This window comes from Lemur catta, chromosome 3, assembly GCF_020740605.2.
Source record: "Lemur catta isolate mLemCat1 chromosome 3, mLemCat1.pri, whole genome shotgun sequence".
In the NCBI taxonomy this organism is placed as follows: domain Eukaryota; kingdom Metazoa; phylum Chordata; class Mammalia; order Primates; family Lemuridae; genus Lemur; species Lemur catta.
In genome coordinates, this window is record NC_059130.1 from 20843307 (window position 1) to 20849306 (window position 6000).

Genomic DNA, 6000 nt, shown 5'->3' on the forward strand with positions numbered 1-6000 from the left:
AACAGAAATTCTGTGACCTTTAAGCAGTAACTCCTCATTGCTCCTTCCTCCCCCAACCCCTGGTAACCACTAATCTACTTTCTAAGACAAATTTCTTACCTCTACTAAATCTCAATTTTCTTGCCTCTAAAAGGGGGATAATATAGGATTTTTAGGAGAATTAAATGAGAAAAATCCATGTACCTAGTCTGAATTAAGCTTTCAACTTTAGTTTTTTGTTAGCAGCAGCAGATTAGAGTAATCATTTCTAAAGGGATAGAAAAAAATAAAGAGGGGAAGGGCAATTAGAACAGGGCAATGAAGAGCCAAGAAAATCATCTAGTTCTTCCTCTTTATATACATGGGGAAACTGAAACCCAAAGGGAAGTAGAATGAAGACATCTGATGATCTTTAAGATGGTCTTCTGGTGTTAATTCATAATTCTGTGAAATCAGACTTAACGTAGTTTTTGTTATATAGAAAACAGTTTAATGACATGCAAAGACATTGATAATGCATATGAACCAAGCAGTTTAAAAACTATTAATATATAGCAGAAGTCACTTTTTGTTAGATACACAGCAAGAATGTATACTAAAAGTTAATAGCAGTTATCTTTGTATGGTAAGGATATAAGGGAATTAATTTTTTGCTATTTCCTAGTTTAACTTTTCTAAAAATTAAGCTGTATTAAGGAACAATTTACGTAAAATATTCCCATTGTAAGTATATAATTCAATGATTTTTGTAAACTTATAAAGCTCTGCAACCATCCCACAATCCACAAAGATCCCACATAATCCATTTGCAGTCAATCTCCCATTTCCATCCCAGCCCCTGGCAACCACTGATTTGCTTCTTGTTATGGATTTGGCCTTTCTGGACATTTCATATTAATGGAATCATACAGTGCCTGGTCTTTTGCATCTGGCTGCTTTAACCTAGCATAATATTTTGTTTTCAAAACGTTTCTTTTTAGTGCTGAAAATATTTCATCGTATAGATGTATCATATTTTGTTTATATTTTCACCAATTGATAGACATTTGGATTGTTTCCACTTTTTGGCTATTATGAATAATGCTATTATGAATATTTGCATACAACTGTTTATGTGGACATATATTTTCATTTCTCTTGGATATATACCTAGGAGTAGAATTGCTGAGTCATATGGTGAAGTCATATTTAACTTTTTAAGAAATTACCCCACTTTCTTCCTGAGTGGCTGTTTTTACATTCCCACTAGTAGGGTATGAGGGTAATTACGGATACCAGTTTCCCTGACATCTCCACCACCATTGGTTACTGTCTTTTTATTGTTTGCCTTTTATTATGGCCGTTTTAATGGATGTGAAGTTGTATTTCATTGTTTTAATTTGCATTTCTCTCTTGACTAATGATGTTGACCATTGTGCTATTCGCCATGCATGTCTTTGGAAAAATGTCTGTTCCAATATTTTGCCCATTTTAAAAGTTTAGGTTGATTGCCTTACTCAGTTGTAAGAATTCTTTGTATATCCTGTATTTATTTTCTCTAAGATTGTGGTTTGTCTTTTCAATTTTTTATTGGTATCTTTTGAAGTGTGAAGGATTTTAACTTTAGTAAAGTGCAGGTTATCTACATTTTCTTTTATGGATTGTGCTTTCTTGCTTAATCCAAGATCGCCAAGAGTTTAGACCTATATTTTCTTCTAAAAGTTTTATAGTTTTACCTCTTATGGTCTATGATCCATTTTCAGTTAATTTCTGATGTATGTGAAGGGTTTAACAACATTTTTGTGTGTAAATATCCAGTTATCTCAGTATTATTTATTGAAAAGATTATCCTTTCCCTATTAAATTGTTTTGGCACCTTTGTGAAATATCAATTGCTCATTAATGTAAGATTTAAATTTCTGGACTCTTAATTTTGTTCCATTGATGTTATGTCTTTCCTTAGTCCAGCACCATACCATATTATTATAATAACTGTGGCTTTAGAGTAGTGGTTTTTGACCAAGGGATGATTTTGCCTTTTCTCCCTCCAAGGACGTTTGGCAGTGTCCAAAGACATATTTGATTGTCGTGACTGGGAGTAGGAGGGGTTGCTTCTGGCATCTAGTTGGGTAGAAGTCAGGGACATTTTCTTTCCTGAAAATAGTCCACTCTTTTCCTGTTTCTTTGCATATCTTACGATTTTTTGTTGAAAACTGAGCATTTTGAGTAACATTATTGTAGCAGCTTTGGATCCTGATCTGATCTCTCTGACCCATGGAGGTGGTAGTTGTTGCTACTGCTGTTCTGTTTGTTGTTTGTTTAGTGATTTGCCAATTCTATGGAGACTGTCTTCCCCCATGGTGGGCAGCCACGTTTTAAGCCGGCTTTCTAGGAGTCAGCCCTGTGTCAGCACAGCTTAGTGGTTAGCCAGTGATTTGTCAGAGGTTATACTCAAATATCTTTAGCTAGTAAGGGCTTCTATCCTTTGCTAGTGGATCTATGTGTAGGTTGGAGAACACATTCAAAGTTTAGGCAGTTTACAAGTCTTCTCCAGCTTTTACTTTGCTTGAGGCCCTATTTTCTACCTCATCCAAGGCCTTGCGCTCAATCAGTAATGTATGGAAATACCTAGGGCTTTCTCTGGTCTCTCCTGAATGTGTGCTCAACCCTGCTGTTGTATGCAACCTTCCAAGTCACCAGAGAGATGTGGCAAGGCATACTATGGCTGACTTATTCCAGGGATCTCCCTGTTAAATTTCTGGCTTTTCTGCCAAAACGTCAGGCTAGCTGCATTGGCCTTTCCCATTCATTTGCTACTGAGATTGCTTCTGATTCTAACAATGCCTGGGGACATCGGGCAGTCCCTTCACAGCTTGTCTTGCCCTGACTGAACTGCCATGCTGATGGAGCTGGAAGGGGAGGGGAGCAGCCCTGAGCTAAAATGCCACAGACATACTCTTCTTACCCGAGGTTCAGGAGTTTTTTTTGAATAAATACTTCTCAATTTGTTTTATGTCTTTAATCAATTTCTAGAATCCTAAATTTTTTTTTTAAATTTCGTCCACTTTATTCCTTTGGGGGAAAGGATTTGCTGAGCTCCTCACTCTGCCATTTGCTATTCCAGAAATTAATAAATAGATAAGCGTATGTAGATAAATAGATAGATGGTATATATAGATACCTTTACTGATATTCTTTATAAAATTCCTCTACAAATTTCTTAAAGCTTTTCTGTCCACATCTGAAAGGCCTTTATTCACTTCCATCAAAATCCTACCATCTTTCCAGTTGTTACACAACTAAAACTTTGACAGAACCTTCCCTGATGTCCCTTTCAGTGATTCTTCCACATTTGTACATCCATAGTACTTGTTCAAAACTGTTACAACTCATCACATTCGTTTGTGAATACACCTTTCCCTCCTACCTTGTCAGCTGCTTAAGTTACATAGACAGTATCCTAGTGCTCTTTTTATTCCTCTTAACAACTTATGTGTTTGTTGAGTAAACACCCCAGTTCTCAGAAGCCAGTCTTCTTTCCACCGGACCAGACTGCCCCACTGAAGGGTGATTATAGTACACTTCCCTTGACTCTTGAGTTTTCTATCAGTAAAAACTTTACCAAAGCCATAAACACTAAGAAAAGTCTAAACATGAAAGAGGTACGGCATGTATTGAGTCCTTTTTCTACAAATGTAGAAAATACACAGTGCTGTTGGTGCTCAGAATGTCAGGAAGTCCTAGTGGAAGAAACAGGGGTCCTTGATTAGTCAGGAGTCCGAAACTGTAGTCCCTTGATCTTCCCCTAACTGATTGATTGTAAGACCTTAGGCAAGTTGTTCAGCTTCTCTGGACTTCAGTTTGTTTTCTCTCAAAGAGGACTGGACTAGAAAATTTGTGATTCAGGAGATAATTAATATAGTTATTACATTCTACACACATTTTTTTGAACTTTGACCCACTGTTTGCCAGAAGCCCTAATACGCTTCAAGTTTACAGAAATCAAAGTAAATTCTCTGCCCTCAAACATGGACTGGCATGCTTCATATTGTGGCGAATGCTATAATAGAGGTATGCTTTCAGTATTATAGAGGTGCAGTAGGATCCTAACCAAGCTTAATCAAGATTTGGGAGGGGAGAGGATAACCAGGAAGGATTCTTGAAGTAATTGACACTGGAACTGAATTTTAAGAGGTAACCGAGCTTTAAAGACAAAGGGAAAAGGAGCTACTTGGCAAGGCACTGAGACACTGAAGAAGCAGGGGGTAGGGGGTGAGATCAAGGCACAGGTAGGGAGACTGGCCTTGAGGTTTGAGAAGGGACCTCCATTTCACCGAGAGCCACAAAACAGTGCTCTCGTGGAGTCCTGCTCAGACGCCGAGACTGCGTTGTCCTTGACCAAGGGGGTGCCAATAAGGTACCAAGATCCCCAGGAGTGGTTCTCCTTTCTGAAAGTCTGGGTTTAATCCTCTTCCAATACCAAAGAATCTATGAGATAAATAATGTTATTTAAGAATAGCTTAAGGGATTCCCCTGGGAATAGCTTCAAAAATACCCAACACTTTAGATGCATGCAGAATGAATTAGCACAGGCACTGTGTGTGCACAGATCAGCAATAAGTCCAGAAATTTATGCCACCAGGGGCGGTAATCTTTCTTCAAATCTTCAGCTGGTTGAAGCCTAGAAGGCTAGATAGAGATGCCCCAAAACGCCTTGCCTGAGTCTTTCAGTATGTGGTGGCGTTGGCTGACAGGAGGATACCTTTGCCCTGGGTGGCTCAGGCAAGCCTACTGCACCAAGGGCTTTCTGGAGCCTCCACAGCCTCAGCGCAGGATCCTACAGCCCCTGGGCTCCTGCCCCACTGAACCAAGTCCGTGATGAAATGCTTTCCAAACAAGACAATACTGCGGAAAAAGACTTTTCCCTTTCCTTCAAAACATGACTGCTATTCCTCTAAAGGCTTTGAGCTCATGGGAGAGTGATTAGAAGATGAAAAACATCATTTCATGTCAGAAGATAGGCCTAGAAAAATTTTAGCTCATGTAGAACAATAGGTAGGTTGTGGAATAGTAGATTTAACTACAGAAATCAAATTGTAATTGCTCATAGTTACTTATACAACTCTGCTTAAGTCCTTTCGGAATTATTTTTCTTTAAACGTTTATTGGCTATCCACTGTGTGCCAAGAACTGTGCAAGGCCCTGCAGGTACAGAGCTAACCATGACACCTAACTTGTGGAGCTTCTGGGCTAGAAGAGGACAAATGAGCGAGCCAAAAATATGTTTTGCTATAAAGGTGTGTACCAAATGCTACTAGAGCGTGGGAAGTTGAAGATTGAGGACGGGTACAACGAGGGATTTATTCTTGATCATATTAATTTTTAAATTCCTGTTGGAAATCTACCTGGACGCTGAGAGTAAGTAGTTAACCCGTGTGAACCTGGAGTTCAGGAGAGGTCTGGGCTGGGGGAGAAGTTTGGCCGGTCATCAAGGTGCAGCCTTGGTGGGCTCCCTTAGGGAGTGAGGCCACTTGGTGGAAACAGGGAAAAGAAGTCACCCAAGGGCTGAGCGCTGAGGCCCTCCGAGGTTTTTAGAGGTCTAGGGATGAGAAGGCAGCAGAGGGGTTGGAACGAAGGAGGAGGGAGTTTGGGAACCCCCCCACTGTAATGGGGAAGCCAGCCAGGGGAAGAGGGGCAGGGGAGGGGACAGGGAAGGGCGGCAGGAGGGAGTTCTCTCTGGGTTGCTCTGTCTCCTCAGTGAGATAGGAAGTAGGATTATCAGGAGTGGGAATGGGGAAGGAGGTGTCAGGATTTAAGGAGAAAGGAGATGAGCAAAAGGATAAATAGTCTACGGCCACACCACCCTGAATGCGCCCGCTCTCGTCTGATCTCAGAAGCTAAGCAGGGTCGGGCCTGGTTAGTACTTGGATGGGAGAAAAAGGATAAATAGTTGTGCAGGAAACTGGGATCTGAAGGACTGGGGAAACTGCCTCAGTTTTATCACCCGTCAGACGGGACTAAGAACGTTACCCACGGACAAGC